This window comes from Rhinolophus sinicus, chromosome 18 (genome assembly GCF_057876585.1).
Source record: "Rhinolophus sinicus isolate RSI-liver-muscle chromosome 18, RSI-T2T, whole genome shotgun sequence".
Classification (NCBI taxonomy): domain Eukaryota; kingdom Metazoa; phylum Chordata; class Mammalia; order Chiroptera; family Rhinolophidae; genus Rhinolophus; species Rhinolophus sinicus.
In genome coordinates this window covers 105928447-105944737 of record NC_142518.1, presented here as the reverse complement: position 1 = coordinate 105944737, position 16291 = coordinate 105928447, and the positions used below count along the sequence as shown (strand labels likewise).

Sequence of the window (16291 nt, the reverse complement as noted above, 5' to 3'; positions counted from 1 at the left end):
CAAATTTTAAGTATACATTTTTGTTAGCTATAAGCAGTATGCTGTACATTAGCTCTACAGAACTTACTTATCTTGCATAACTGAAACTTTGTAACCTTTTACCATCTTTCACCAAACCTTTCCACCACAGTCCCTGGCTTTAAGGGATCTCAACCTAGGGTTTGACTGTAGGCAGAACAAACAGCCCTTTGTATTTTCCCAGCTTCTGGGAATCTTTCTTTTCTGTCACGTTATTTTCAATATTGTTCTCTCCAATGTACTCCCTTCCCCCCCCCCACCCCCTGCCAAAGTTCTGCAAATGGATCAGGGTTTTATTTAAGAAAACAACCACGGCTTCAGCCTGTTTCTGCTTGGATCCCTGAAGAAACCTATTTGAAAAATAAATGCAATATATACAAGTTTGTCACTTCCAAACAAAAAATGTAATTTTTTAAAAGACTTCATTTTTAGAGCAGTTTCGGGTTCATAACAATATTGAGAAGAAGGTACAGAGAGTTCCCATATACACCATGTCTCATGCATAGCTTCCTCCATTATCAACACCACTCACCAGAGTGGTTCTTTCTTTTTCTTTTTCTTTTTCTTTTTCTTTTTCTTTTTCTCTTCTTCTTCCTCTTCTTTTTTTTTTTACCAAGAATGAACCTACACTGACAGGTCTTCATCACTCCAAGTCGTTAGGCTTCATTCTTGGGGTTGTACACTCTATGGGTTTGGACAAATGTATAATGACATACATTCATTATTATAATATCATATTGAGTATTTTCATTGCCCAAAAAATCCTCTGTGCTCTACCTGGCCACCACTAATCTTTTAATTGTCTCAATAGTTTTGCCTTTTTCAGTGTGTTTTATAGTTCGAACCATACAGTATGTAGCCTTTTCAAATTGGCTTCTTTCACTTAGTAATATGCATTTAAGATTCCTCCCTGTCTTTTCATGGCTTGATTGCACATTTCTTTTTAGCATTGAATAATATTCCATTATCTGGACGTAGTTTTTTTATCCATTCATCTACTGAAGGATGTCTCGGTTGCTTCCAAATTTCGGTAAATATGAACAAAGCTGCTGTAAATATCTACATACAGGTTTTTATGCGGGCATAAGTCTTCAGTTCCTGTTGCTCCACATCCTCACCAGCATTTGGTGTTTTCAGTGTTTTGGAGTTTGGCCATTCTAATAGGTATGTAGTAGTATCTTGTTATGGTTTCAATGTCTTAATAATTTATCTACCCAATATAAAATATGGAAATGGAGTTGCTTGAGCTGAAGTATCCAGAGTGTGTCTAGACTACTGACCTCTCAGCCAACCCTGATCACATAGAGGTTCCTAGATGTATTAGTTATCAGTTGGTACGTATCAAATTACCACAAACTTAATGGTCTAAAAGAGCCCCTATTTATTATTTCATAGTTCTGTAGGTCAGACGTCCAGCCACAGTGTGTCTGGTTTCTCTGCTCACGGTCTCCCAAGGCTGTAATGAAGGTGTTGGCAGGGCTGCATTCTTTTCTGGATGTTCTGCTGAAGAATTCACTTCCGAGTTCATTCGGGTTGTTGGAAGCATTCAGTTCCTTGCAACTCTAGGGCTGAAGTCCCTATTTTCTTACTGTCTGTAAGCTGGGGACTTCTCTCACTATCTGGAGGGTGTCTGAAGTTCCTCAACATGTGGTTTCCAAAGGCAGTTCACAACAATGCTGTTTGCTTTTTTCCAGGCGAGCCAGTGTTTTTCTCTGACAGCTCTCTCTCTGACCTTTAATACCCAGATACAAGGGGCTAACGTAATGAGGTCAGGTCTACCTAGACCACCTCCCTTTATTAAAGTTAACTGTGCCATATTACACGACCTAAATACAGGAGTGGTAGCCTATCATATTCAAAGTCCCAGCAATTATACAGGACATGTGTATCTGGGGCTGGGAATCTTGGAAGACATCTTAGAATTCTGTCTACCACCTAGGGCATATACCAGGAACCCTAGAATTCCTTAGATCCCAGTTTGAAAATTTCTGCCTTCCTGGATCATAGGGTATTACTTTGTCATGGGTAATAAATGTTCTCACTCATCACTCATTCATAGGGTCGCCAGGAGACAGAGCCAATTCAATGGCACATAACACAATAAATGCTGCTTTTCTCTCAAGTCCAATTTGCTCACCTTCGGTTGTCATTATCTTTTATTACTCCTCAAGAATAGCAGGTTAAGTTAGAAAACACATTCTGCCAGGATTCCTGAAAGGTTACATTTCTTCTTAGTTTACTGAAATTAGCATCTTTTCTATTTTTTTTATTTCTCATCAATAAAAATACAGCACAAAAATTGAATGTCCCGAATATGTTTAAAATGACTCTAGAATTTAGATGTTCTCCTTTCTGTAGGTGGAATAAATACATTCAATTAAAACGTAACGTACGTTAAAGGTATACTTTTTCTCTTTCCACTTTCTTTCTCTACTTCATTTATTCATTCATTGAAATGTTTTTCTGGGCTAGAGATACAGATTCTCAAGATAGAGGAAGCAGATAAAAACAGAGGGATAGTGTGTAAAGTAAAAGAAGACTCAAGAATGGAACTCTGGGGTGCACCAACATTTAAGAGGAGACTGAAGGAAAAGGACCCCGTACAAGCTCATTCTCAGCAGTGGCCAGGAACAAATAAAAGAAACCAAATCTCAAGTGCATCAAGTGCAACAGAGAGGTCAAGTAAGTGGGACACTGCCCACCAGGAGTCACAATTAGAAGGAAAATAGTGTCTTTGAAGAATCTATCAGACTTCAGTCAGGAAAACAGTAGCTACCCTAGGTATTCTGAGTAAAAAGTACTTTAATACAGGGAATTAGAGGCCTATACAACTATGAAGGCCCGAGGGAAAAAGACCAAGGAGGGCCATAGCTGAATTTCAGGAAATCTGCAAGAACAGAGATTCTAGCATCCCTGCCATCAATACCTTCAGCTGCTTTCAATTCCAAAGAACACGATCCATAGGCTGCCATGATCTAAACCTCTGCCTACACATGCCACCGGGCAATAATGGCTTTTCTTTCTCGTCCACCTCCCAAATCTCATGTGAGTGTCTCAAAGATGGAGAATACAATCCAGAATCAGAGGCAAGTGATCATGGAAAAGACAGTTTCTGGGTGATGCAGAGAAAAATGAGAAGGGGGAGGCCAGGTTGCCCAGTGGCAAAAGTCATTCCAGTACACTCAACAATGTTAGATTACTAACATTTTTGAGTATTTTGTATACGCTGGCACTCCATTAGATACTTATATGCCTTATATCTTTTAATGTAACGTATTCTTGTTATACAGAGAGGAAATCTGAGACCCAGTGGGTCAAGGTTGCTCAAAGTGACGTAGTTAATGAACGGAAGAATGGTGATAGGAATCCAGGTCTGTCTTCAAAACCCCTGCATGTTCCAACTGATTACCCACATCATAGAAAAGACAACCAACAAAGTTCCATAAAATGATGAAAATTTCCACTATCAAAATTTTAATACTGTTAATGATCAAAGATATCTTGAACAATAACATGCACTCCTTTTTGTGTATTTCTATTCTTGATCACTACAAACTTGAACATTAAATTCTTGTAAACGACAGGTGCGCTCTGACAGGCCTTACCTCTTCAGCTTACTCCATAGCTCTGACCAGTACAGTCATGTTAATTCTTCAGAATGGGAGACCCTCTAACATTACCCCAATCCCTGCTTGGCTGTAAAATCCTGGATCTCAGTAAACTTCTCAAAAAAGGGTTTTTTGTTTGTTGTGTTTTTTTTTGGTGGGAAATGGTTTAGTATAGCTTGTTATTTAATCAGCTGGCAAAAAAATCAGGATTGATTTCAGTCCCACAAAATCTGCATTGTTATTGCACCAAGATAAATTCATGTCTAGTTTGTCCAATTAGATTGAATATATAGATTGGAATATATTGTGTATCTGCAACATGGTCACAATACATTAGACAGTTGGTCCATGACCCCTTATTGAATGCTTTTGCTTCTATTATTAATATGTAAACACAATGTTACTTTTGCTGCTATAATTCTCAAAGCATCAAGCTATTTGCATATCATGATTATTTTGATTATTTAATGACTTGCTTTTTAATGCATTTTTAATGGAACAGGAAACTTTTCATCCCAATATAAATTATGGAAATCACAGTTAAAAGTGTCTTTTAGTCAGACTGTAGTATTATTTTTCATTAAAAACTGCCTCATTTTCATAAGATTTGCACTACAGTTATGTTTAGATTCTTTACTAGCTCATTCAAAGTATATATTTCATTGATACCACCAATTTAACCTTATAACTTTGAAGCATTCTCTGAATTTATATAGGAGGTTAAGTTACAAAATAATTCAAACTGAATTTTAAGGATTAGAGAGATTATTGGGATCAGAAAAATCTTTGAATTAATATCAAAAGGAGTTGACATTGAATTAGACCTATTGGCAGAAACCCCGTAGAATGAGCTGAGACCCTGATCAGTTATATAAACTGAATTGCAAGATATAATGTTAATCTACAGAAAAATAAAGCATCATGCAGAAGCCCAATAAACCATAAAAGTACATTAGGCTCCATTTGATAATTATAAATGATTTTACTTCATTTAAGTTTCAACCTGGTTTTGTTCATTTTTACTTAATTCTGCTTTGTATGTATGGTAAATCTTCAATATCTCTTTTGTTCTGGCTAATCCTGCATGTCATTGCTGTCTAAGAAATCTCACAGCTCTGTAGAGAAAAGAATGTGCATCAAATTCCTAATGAGTGCAATTTACATTATAAGGAGGAACAATCACATTCAGCACTTTCATTCTATAAAAATAACCTGGGAATTCTTTAGAAAGATCCAGTGATTTCTAAAACATGCAATGTATCACTCACTATCTAGGCTTGTAAAGAAATACAAATAAAAGAATTCCTGGTTATTCTGCAACCTCAGTTCCAATAAAATCCCAAATTATATTTGGCCCTGGCATTTAGAATTTGTGTAAGTTCTAGTAACCTTTAAATATCTCTTTTCTGTGTATTCTTACTGATATTTAAAATTTTTTAAAAACCTCATGTAATAATTGTAAAGATATTGCTATGTCAAAATTTATGAGAGACCTTAATGAAGACAAGTATTGGCAGAGCCAGTAGGAGGAACTGTCACACCTTATGTCAGTCGTGAAAGCTCTACAGGAAGACCTCTATGATTAAAATAGAGCTCTATGGTTATACCCTTAACTTCCTCTTTCCGTCTTTAAAGAACTTCCTTCTTCCTTGTCTCAAAAAACTTGCACATGGTTCGCCATGGCTGCATGTACCAGATTGCAATCCTTCCCTTTTTCCCAGAATAAATTCTTCTTGCTGATCGAATACCTAGTCAACTTTTTGTTTATGGTCGATGGCACATAAATGATAATTGAGTTTCATTTATGAGAATCCTTGACATTCTATTAATTTGTTTTGACATGAATGATTGTCTTAACTAAGTCTTCAATCAAAGGATGACAATCTGCATCTTGCATTCTCTCCATCAAAAATAATTATGAAGAAGTGTGACATTTTGATTTTATTTCATTAGTTTGCTAATTTATCTGATGTTATGTACAATCACTGTTTTTTTTTCCTTCTTGAGTTCTTCGTCCCCAATTACTCTAATAAGATTCTTGTACCAATGTAACCATGTCAGAATCAGAGCCCATTCTCCCCATTTAGTTTCAACAATTATTAATAGGGTATGTAAACAAATTTCATTTATGACCAAATACGCAAAGTCAGTCTCTACTTTTCCTGCATTGTATGAGGCTATTCATTTTAAAAGCACTTAAAGACTTAATTCAATATTGTCATTTCTGAACATACCAGGCATTTCCTCACATCCAGGTTTGTGACCTGTCTGTTCACTATGCATACGAGGAGGTTCTTATCCCAGATATCTCCACAGCTTACTCCTTCACCTCTTTGCTTAAATGTAACCTCTTTAGCAAGGCCTGTACTGGCAGCTCTATTTAATAGCCCAAGCCCCACTTCTGTATAATCCCAATATCCCTTATCCTACTCTATTTGTTTTTCTTCTCTAGAATATATACCCCAAAAGGCAGTGATTTTTGTATTTTTGTTCATGGTATTCATCAGGGCATCCTGGCATCTAAAACAGTGTCTGACACGTAATATTTGCTTAATAAATATTTGTTATAAAATGTTTGATTTCTGCACAGAAAGTACAGTCTGTGATGTCTATGATTACACAAATCCCTATCACATTTAATCATTTCCTATGGTCAACAATGGTTATAGTTCTGTTATACAAGATCTATAATTTAGTCAACTCTTTTCTATTTTAGGTACAGAAAAAAATAAATCTGTGCCATTTCATACGTTATTCTCCCAGCTTACTAATGTTAATTATTCCTCCATCTCTATCAGTCAATCAGTTAATTTTGATTTACTTTTCAAGTAATTTCTTTTAGAAATTTAACCCATGTAAGTCCTAAGAAAATAATTGATTAAACTTGAGAAAGAGATCAAATGTTATTATGTATATTAATCGTTTCCCTTTTATTTCCAAGAGTGTAACACATCGATGATATTATGACAGTAACTCCATTTGTAACCAAATATATAATATAAATTCACAGGTCTAGTCTGGCATAATGCCCAACAAAAGTAATCTGAAAATCCTCTAATGACAGAAATCCAGAAATACTAAACAGAATATGACAATTTTATAAACAATGCATAGCTGAATTTACAAGAAAGAAATGGAAACCTCATGTGATAGAAACAAATAGGGGATTAAAAAACCAGAAGGAACTGTCTATCCAAGAAACCAGATATCATTACTTAAAATAAAGGTAATTAAATGAGGAAATTGATTACATAAGGGATGAAAGAGCTCAAAGATAAGTAGGGTACAGTGAGTAAACCAAAGATTCTCCACAACAGGAAACAACATCCGAATTTTATGGCTGAGGTAATGAAGGCATTAAGAGAAATTAATTGACTGAGTTCTCGTAATTAGTAAATAGTGGAAACATGGAGCTGACCAAGCAGTTTTTTTATTTTTTTATTTTTTTAGATTTTTATTTTTATTTTATTTATTTTTTTAAATTTATTGGGTGACAATTGTTAGTAAAATTACATAGATTTCAGGTGCACAATTCTGTATTACATCATCTATAAATCCCATTGTGTGTTCACCACCCAGAGTCAGTTCTCCTTCCATCACCATATATTGGATCCCCCTTACTCTCATCTCCCACCCACCCCAGACCAAGCAGTTTTGTTGCAGAATCTGTGTTTGTACCCACTGTAATATAGAATTTACCCGCAGAATAATAATACGGAAAACAACCAAAGTAATCTTTTCAAATTAAAAAATATAATGATTAAAATTTAAAACTCATCAAACATAGATGAACAGAAAACAGTGAACTGGAAGCTACCTATGATTCCATTACCCAGAATATATAATGGAGGGAAAAACAAGTAAACTAAGAAGTTAAGAGAATTAGAAAATAAACATGCTTCTAATCAAATCCCAGAAACATAGAAAGAACAAATGATTTTTCTCCTGAATTGATTAAATAAATGATTCTTTGAAAGGAAAACACAAAATACTTAATCCTAGTAAGATAAATAAAAATAAATCCACATTTAACATAAGATAGCACACCAGAATCAAACAGAAAAACTGAAAAGCAACTAGAAAAAAATAATTTGATGAAGTAAATAAAAAAAAAATTGATGAAGTAGACTATAAAAAATCTATTAACTGCTGCCTAGAAAAAATTCATCAATATTTCAAATGATGATGACATATTTGTAAATAACTTGAAAATCATTACACACCAAGATTTTATCTTCCTAAAATAGTACTGAAGAGACTGATGATCCAATAAAAATGAGCAAAATATATGAACAAACAGGTTACAGAAATTACAAATTGCCATTAAACATAGAAAAGGTGATCATTGTCACTCAAAATACATACAAATTAGAAATTAAAATTTTGTTGCAATAACATATTTCATTTATCAGATTGGAAAATAATCTAAAATGTTTGACAACTCTAGCAAGGCTGGGGGAAACATGCATTCCCATGCATTGCTGCTGGAAGTGAAAAATGGTAAAATTCCCCTGAAGGGCTATTTGTAAATATCTATTAAAATAACAAATGTATTTACCCTCTGATGAAGCAATCTTCCCCTGGGAATTTATTCTACAGATAAACATGCATAAATTAAACACCAGAAAAGTATAAGTTTATTCACTGCTGCATTATTTACAATGCAGAAAATAAGAAAACAACAAAAGTGTCCATGCGTAGGGAATAATTAAATAAACTTTGCTATAATGGAATACTCCTCAGCAATTGAAAATAAAAAGAGAGAGAGCTCTATATATACTTACATGGAAAGATCTGCAGTATGCAATATGAGATTAAAAATGAAAAAGCAATGTCCAACAGTATAGTATTTAGAGTGTATACTATCTTTTCCATAATAGAAAGTAAGAAAAATAAGAACATATGTTTACATTTGCTTATTTTTGCCTAATGCAACTTTGGAAGGATAGACAAGAAACTGATAAAAGTAGTGACATGTGTGTATGACATCTGACAATTAAGTTGGCGAACTCATCCTAGAAAAAGTGCTACATACCTCATTGCTGAATATCACCATGGTCACCTTCAAAGTACTCCCCTTGGGAAGCTATGCACTGATGCCAGTGCCTAGTCCACCCTACAAAGCAATTTTGGAACTCTTTTTCTGGAATGGCCATCAGAGCTGTTGCTGTATTACCCTTGATGTCCTGAATGTCATCAAAATGTCTTCCTTTCAATATTTCCTTTATCTTCAGACAAAGAAAGAAGTCATCGGGGGCCAGATCAGGTGAGTAGGGAGGGTGTTCCAATACAGTTATTTGTTTCCTGGCTAAAAACTCCCTCACAGACAGTGACGTGTGAGCTGGTGCATTGTCGTGATGCAAGAGGCATGAATTGTTGGCGAAAAGTTCAGGTCATCTAACTTTTTCACGCAGCCTTTTCAGCACTTCCAAACAGTAAACTCGGTTAACTGTTTGTCCAGTTGGTACAAATTCATAATGAATAATCCCTCCGATATCAAAAAAGGTTAGCAACATTGCTGCAACAAGTTTGCAAACTTAATTGTCTGACCTATAGGGGTGGAATGAGACTTTTTGTTGAGTTACTTTTATATTGTTTTGTTAACTATATGAACATACTACCTATTCAAAAGTAAAACTTAAAAAAAAAACTGATAAAGGCATAAGTGTACAACAAAAGGGGAAAGGAGGCAACAAAATTTTGAAAGTTGAAAAGAATATGGGATGGGAAGAGCTGATTTCTGGTACCAGAAGTACAGAAAGCCAAGAAGTCAGCTTATTTAGAGAACAGAATCCCAGAATGATTCAGAGTTGAATGTAAGAGTAAATGGGTAGAAATGTAAGCTGAAAAATTAACTAAAAGTCAGCGAAAGAAGTAGGTCCACACACCAATCCCACAAAAGTAGTTGAATAAATCTTTATCAACCTGACAAAAGAGTATACTTTCTGCAGATGTGAATACCAGGCCTAACAAAGAGGGCACTATACTAAAAAATGGGGGGAAAGAAGCGGGAGCAATGATGGGAAGAATAAAAGAAAGAGGTCAAAGAGACTGAGGAGAACTAACATTCACTGAGTAATTACTGTATGTCAGAAGCTATTATAGCATTTTAATGGTTTCAGCTCATTTAATATGCACAACCACTCTAGGAGGTATGTACTATCATATTCCCTATATCATATGTGAAGAAACTTGATACAGGAAGTGTAAGTTATTTGACTGAAGATGCAAATCTTTTCAGTGATAAAACTGGGAATTAAGCAGATAGTCTACTTCCAGAGCTCAAATCTTTAAACACTACTGATATTAAAAGGTAAAAATGACTGAGCACTTCCCATCTTGGTTCCTAGAAAGCTCACAGCTTAGCATTGATGCCCCTACCCAACCAGCCTACCACCACTGGCACACGTATGAGTGCCAGCATTCCTCTGGAGAACCTGCTCAGCCCAAAAGAGACCAATAGATTCTAGCAACTGTGAGTCTTGCAATGAACCACCTCAGCTCCATCCATGCACACAGGGAGAACTTCACCAACTCATTTTATGAGGCTAGAACAAAACTGATCTGGAAACAGAGGACCGTATGAGGAACAAAAATTGTAAGTAAATCTCAATTATAAAAATAGGCATAAAACACTAACTATTAGCAAAGTGATCCCATCAATGTGTAAAAAACTATACTATGACCAAATAGATTTGACCCCAGGAACACAAAGATGATTTAATCACAACAAAAAACTATTAATTAAATACATTACCATACTATGGGAGAAAAAAATCCTTTGAATTCTATCAGTCGGTAGATTATTAGTTAAGAAATAACATCAAACTGAGAATGGAAAGAAATGAACATCCTTAAGATGATAAAGGATACCTACCAAAATTTATAGTAAACATCATACTTAATGGTGAAACTGGAGGAAAATTCCCTTCTAAACCAGGAATAGGAGAAGTAGGTGCAACATTATTATCATTATCCATCTAATACTGAAGATCCTAGATAACATAAGACAAGAAAAAATATATTAGAATTAGAAAGGAAGAGGCAAAGCTATCATCATTCACAGATAAGTTTCTCCAAGAGAATCTACAAGAAAGAATTTTGTACTAATAAGATAACGAGAGCTCCATGAATTTCCCAGAGACTAGATCCATCACTGCACTCATTCAGTCAACAAATATTTATTGAATACAAAATATGCACCAGGCATAATTCTAGACATTGAGGACCCAGCAATGAACAAAATAGACAAAAATTCCTTCCCTTATGAAACCTTAACATTCCAGTAAAGAGACAAGAACCAATAGTACTCCTGTACATCAGTAAAAGGTTAAAAAAAATACGTATTTTCAAATTTGCCACTACATTAGCAAGACAATAAGACACCGAGGAATGAATATTAAAAAGTAAAAGTTCAGGAAGAAACAAGAATGCAGCGTGAACGTGGGGAAGCAAAAGAAACAAGGGCATATAAGCAAACGCTTAGTCTCGGAGACCAGAGGCTTAAAGGATAGAGTGAAACCTAAGAAGAAAGAAAAGAAAGATCCCAGTGCACTGGAGAAAAGAGAAGTCCTGCAACACCCTTCCTGCTTATTCTTCCAGGATAACACACAGCTGGGCCCACCTTCCCACATCCTGGTTGATACCACCTTTATCAACTTTTCCATGAAAGCCAAACCAGACTCAGTGCAGTCAATGATGGGCTGTCTGTATGCCACGTGTATCCCTTGGACAACGGACTAGGTAATGGCTGAAACTGAGAAATTGGGGCAAAAGTATCGAGTGGCTCTAAGGATCGCCAGGAATCCGAGATTTGAACAATTACCACGCGCACACACAGGAATTGCTGCAGATGACTGCTTAGTACGGACAGTAACTCAGCTCAAGTGTTACACGGTGGCAACAGTCGACCGGGAGGGACCTTAAACTAACAATCAGGAAGATCCCTACAGCTCCCATCACGGACATTTCTAACCACAGCTACATCGAGAGGATACCAGATGATTATGGTGCCCCACGGTTCTAATTCTTAAAAGACAAAGTTCCTCTGCTTTCCTTCAACCAATTTTCTCTGTTGCCAGTTTATGAAACATGCTACAGCGTGAATTATCATATTACTCCACTCACCCATTTGCTCTGTTACAAGCTGAGTGTGGTTAAAAACACTTTTTGATATTGTCTTGAAAATGAGATTTTTGTATCATTTTAAAATATGTTGCATCTTTTTATAAACCAGATGACTGCTCACAAAATTTAAAAAATAAATAAATAAAAGTTCAAGTCCCTCATGAAGAAAATCAAAGTTTACTACAAGACACGGTTCGACATAAATATCTATGTTCTAAGATGGGAATAAATATGTGTCAGTTCTCCTCTAATTAAACCAGAAATTCAATCTCTAAATCCCAATCAAAAAACCCAGCAGGACTTCTCACAGACTGAAAAGCTGATCCAATCATTTCCCTGGAAGAGAGGGACAGAATATTCTCGGGATTACTCACATGTACGCTCAGGCGTGTTTTATTTTACCTGCTTCCTCAGTAGAGATTAGAAAATCCAAATACTCCCTTTCCCAGACTCTCTTACAGCACAGGTTGAACATGAGATTCTGTTTTAGCCAATGATACAGTATAAAGAGAAATCTGACAGGGGCTTCTGGTAAGGCTTTTGATTTCCCAATGAGACACATGGCAGGGGCCACCCCTCCCCACTTCTACCTGCTTTGAAAGTGGTATTGGGACCTGCAGACAGACATCACTCACCTCTGAGAAGAAGACCAAGTGAATCATAGAGGCACAAACCCTGACATTACTGAGCTACTAAGACAATGCCAGAAGCTAGCTACACCCAGAATTCTTGTTACATATGAAAAATATGGTTATATCATGCATATCTGTCTCCTCCAATGCTTGCAATTGAAGTCTTTTCTAATCTATTCAAACAGTAAAGAGCCAAAAATAGCTTAAATTATTTCAAAAAAAGAAAAAGGAGGACCTTCCCAAATAAAATTCAAGACTTATAAAGCCATAGTAAGTCAAACAGTGGGACAGTTATTCAAAAATAGGGAAATAGGGCAAATGGAATGAAATAATGAAGGTAGAAATAGATCTACACATACTCTTGAATATTTGTTTATTATTGTATCCTTCAAATCAATAGTAAAAGCAAGGATGATTCAATAATGAGTTTTGGATCATTGGTTATCTACATTATTATCTAAAAATAAATCACTACTTCACATCATACAGGAAGATACATTCTAAATAATTAAAGACAAATATGAAAATTAAACTATAAGACTCTTAGAAGAAAATATAGGAGAATATCTTGACATTTATTGCTTCACAGTAGAGAAGAATTTAAGATACTAAAAATGAAACATAAAAGGAAATATTGATACATTATGCTACGGTAAAACATGAGACTTCTTTTTATCAGTAGACGCCATTAAAAAGTGACAAATCACAGATCAGGAAATTATATTTACAAATGATAAGAACAACAAAAGAACACTATTCAAAATATACAAAGGGTTCCAAAACTATATGGGAAATGAAGAAACATCCCATTAAAATCAAGCCAAAGTATATGACTAAGAAAGTCACAGAAAAATCCTGAATAGCCATTAAAAATAAAAATCTGTTCAAAGTTTTATTCAAAAACATACAAATTGAAATGATACTTAGATACAATTTCACACCCACCAGATTGGCAAAGATTAAAGAGTCTCACAACAACAATTTAAGGTTCAAATGTGAGGAAATGGGAATTCAAGTTTTAATGAGGCTGTGAATTGGTACAACTTTAGAGAACAGTTTGCTGATATCTAGTTATAGCAAAGAAGCATCATATTTCTGGCAATTACGTTCCAGGATATACAGCACATAGAAACTCTTGCACATACATATAAGACATTTCCAAGTATTTTCATTCCACATGTGTCTGATTATCCAAAAAGAACAATCTAAAAGGGCAATCAATAGAGGAATGGGTAAATTAACTGTGCTATTGGTCTATATTGAATATAATACATGGCACTGAAAATGAATGAACTGGATTTACTTCAATCAACATGAATAACTTTTAAAATCATAATTTTGAGTAAAGAGGAGGTTACAAAATGATCTATAAAAGGCTAATGTAGTTTGTTTTGTTTTTTTGCATGTGTGTGTGTGTGTGTGTATGTGTGTGTGTGTGTGTTTTAGCCATAGGTTTTTATCAGGCTTATTAGCTTGTCTCAAGCTTAAGTAAGTTTTTAAATAACACAAAATAACACCACATATTGTTTATAAACACACATAAGCATACAGTAAAATTTTAAAATTTGGCATGGGGATGATATACAACTTCTCCATGTGGAGAAGAGCAAAAATTATTCGGGTTAGTGCTTTCATTTCTTTGAAAAATCTAACATAAATAGGCAAAAATTACTGTCTGTTAAATCAGAATGGGGGTCATATCTGTTTTTTACTTTTGTTGTGCATCTGAAATATTTGATAAATTAGAATGAAAACGAAATAAAGACAGAATTAAAATCGGAACCATTTGTACAATTTTTAATGTCTAGATGTGGATCTATGAGTGTATAAGTACTTTCATGTCACCAGAGTCCAATTTAGATTATTATTGCTCCTGGACATTAATAGTGGGTATATATATGAGGGCTAACAATAAAGTTTGTGAACTTGTTGCAATGATGTTAACCTTTTTTGATATCAGAGGGATTATTCATTATGAATCTGTACCAAGTGGACACACAGTTAACCAAGTTTACTATTGGGAAGTGCTGAAAATGCTGTGCGGAAAAGTTAGACAGCCTGAACTTTTCGCCAACAATTCATGGCTCTTGCATCACGACAATGTATCAGCTCACACGGCACTGTCTGTGAGGGAGTTTTTAGCCAGTAAACAAATAACTGTATTGGAACACCCTCCCTACTCACCTGATCTGGCCCCAGTGACTTCTTTCTCTACCCAAAGATAAAGGAAATATTGAGAGGAAGATATTTGGATGATATTCAGGACATCAAGGGTAATACGACGACAGCTCTGATGGCCACTCCAGAAAAAGAGTTCCAAAATTGCTTTGAAGGGTGGACTAGGCGCTGGTGTCAGTGCATAGCTTCCCAAGGGGAGTACTTCGAAGGTGACCATAGTGATATTCAGCAATGAGGTATGGAGCACGTTTTCTAGGATGAGTTCGTGAACTTAACTGTCAGATGTCGTATAATGCCTAGATGTGGATCTACCAGTATATAAATACTTTCAAGTCACCAAAATCCAATTTAGATTACTATTGCTACTGGACATTAATACTCTGTATATATGACACTAAAACATCCAGTCAATTCAGTTGACTTAGTCCAAGATTAATCAATACAGTAAGAAAAATAAACACAAAACAAAGCATCAGTTGGAGAACTGATTGCTTGTTAAATAGTTTATGCAGTCAAAATTAGTAAATGGCTGTCATGGGGCAGGGTTTTTCAGATTTTAATAAGCTACAAGTAATATTTCATAAGCAGCCTCATTAGAATAGCTTTGGGAGAATTTTCCATTAAAGTAAAGAGTTTATCAATGATCATCTTTCATAAGGTCAAAAGGCACAAAGAAATGGATAGATTTTGCTCTCACCTAAAGTACTGCTTTATGATATTGTTTAACTTTTAGCATAACAAAGGAGCCTTAATTGAAAAGACAAATGCAAGCAAATGCAGACTGATCGCATAAAATTAGCAATATCTTTTCAACTACAAAGGAATTCAGGACCCTAAAAATTAGGTCATCTTCATAAGCTTCAGCCAATGAAACATAAGCTTCAGCTTCATAAGCTGCATCCATTAACACAGGAATGATCAGGCAGAGAACACTAACACTATTGTTTCTGTTAGTATTAATAATATTAACTGTGTATGACAGACTGGGAAAGTTTCAGCAGGGACCTTTCTTTCCAATGAGTCATATTTTAAGAGGCCAACCAAAGGTGCCTCTGACAGGGGAGCTGATATTATACTTATAAATCATCATTGCTTTTTGGAGATTCTTTACACGTATGGACATTCATTCATTCCCTGAAAAAAACAAACAAACATGTATTGGTTGCCAACTCCTGCAAATAAGTCAGACATATTCTCTTAAAGATTTAGTTATCTATTGCTGCACAACAACACAAAACCTTTTGACTTAAAATGACAATAAATTTTTATTATCTCGGATTGTTTCTCTGGGTCAGAACTTCTAGTAGTACTTTGCCAGGCAGTTGTGGTTCCATGTTTCTTAATCAGATGTCAGTCAGAGCTGCAGTCATCTGAAGGCTTGACTGTGGCTGGGAGATAAGCTTCCAACGTCATTCACTTAACATGGCTGTCAAGTTGGTGTTGGCTGAGAACAAAAGAGTGTTCTTCTCTACATGGCCTTCCACAGGGCTACTTGAGTGTTCTTCTAACATGGCAGCTGGCTTTCTCCACACTGAGTGATAAAAGACCAACATGGAAGCCACATTGCTTTTTATGACAGATTTGGAAGTCATACGCTGCCACTTCTGCCATAATTTATTGGTTACAGAGAATCAGCCCTGATTCACTATGGGAGAGGACAATACAGGGACATAAACACAAGGCAAGGATTTTAGGAGCAATATTGAAGGTTAGTTTCTACACCTTCTT

At 35.4% G+C, this 16291-nt stretch overlaps 1 pseudogene; it reads left to right on the top strand.

Moving 5' to 3' along the window:
* Positions 1–11056: 11056 nt before the first annotated feature.
* Positions 11057–11652, top strand: LOC109461239 (rRNA-processing protein FCF1 homolog pseudogene; annotated as a pseudogene).
* Positions 11653–16291: the final 4639 nt, after the last annotated feature.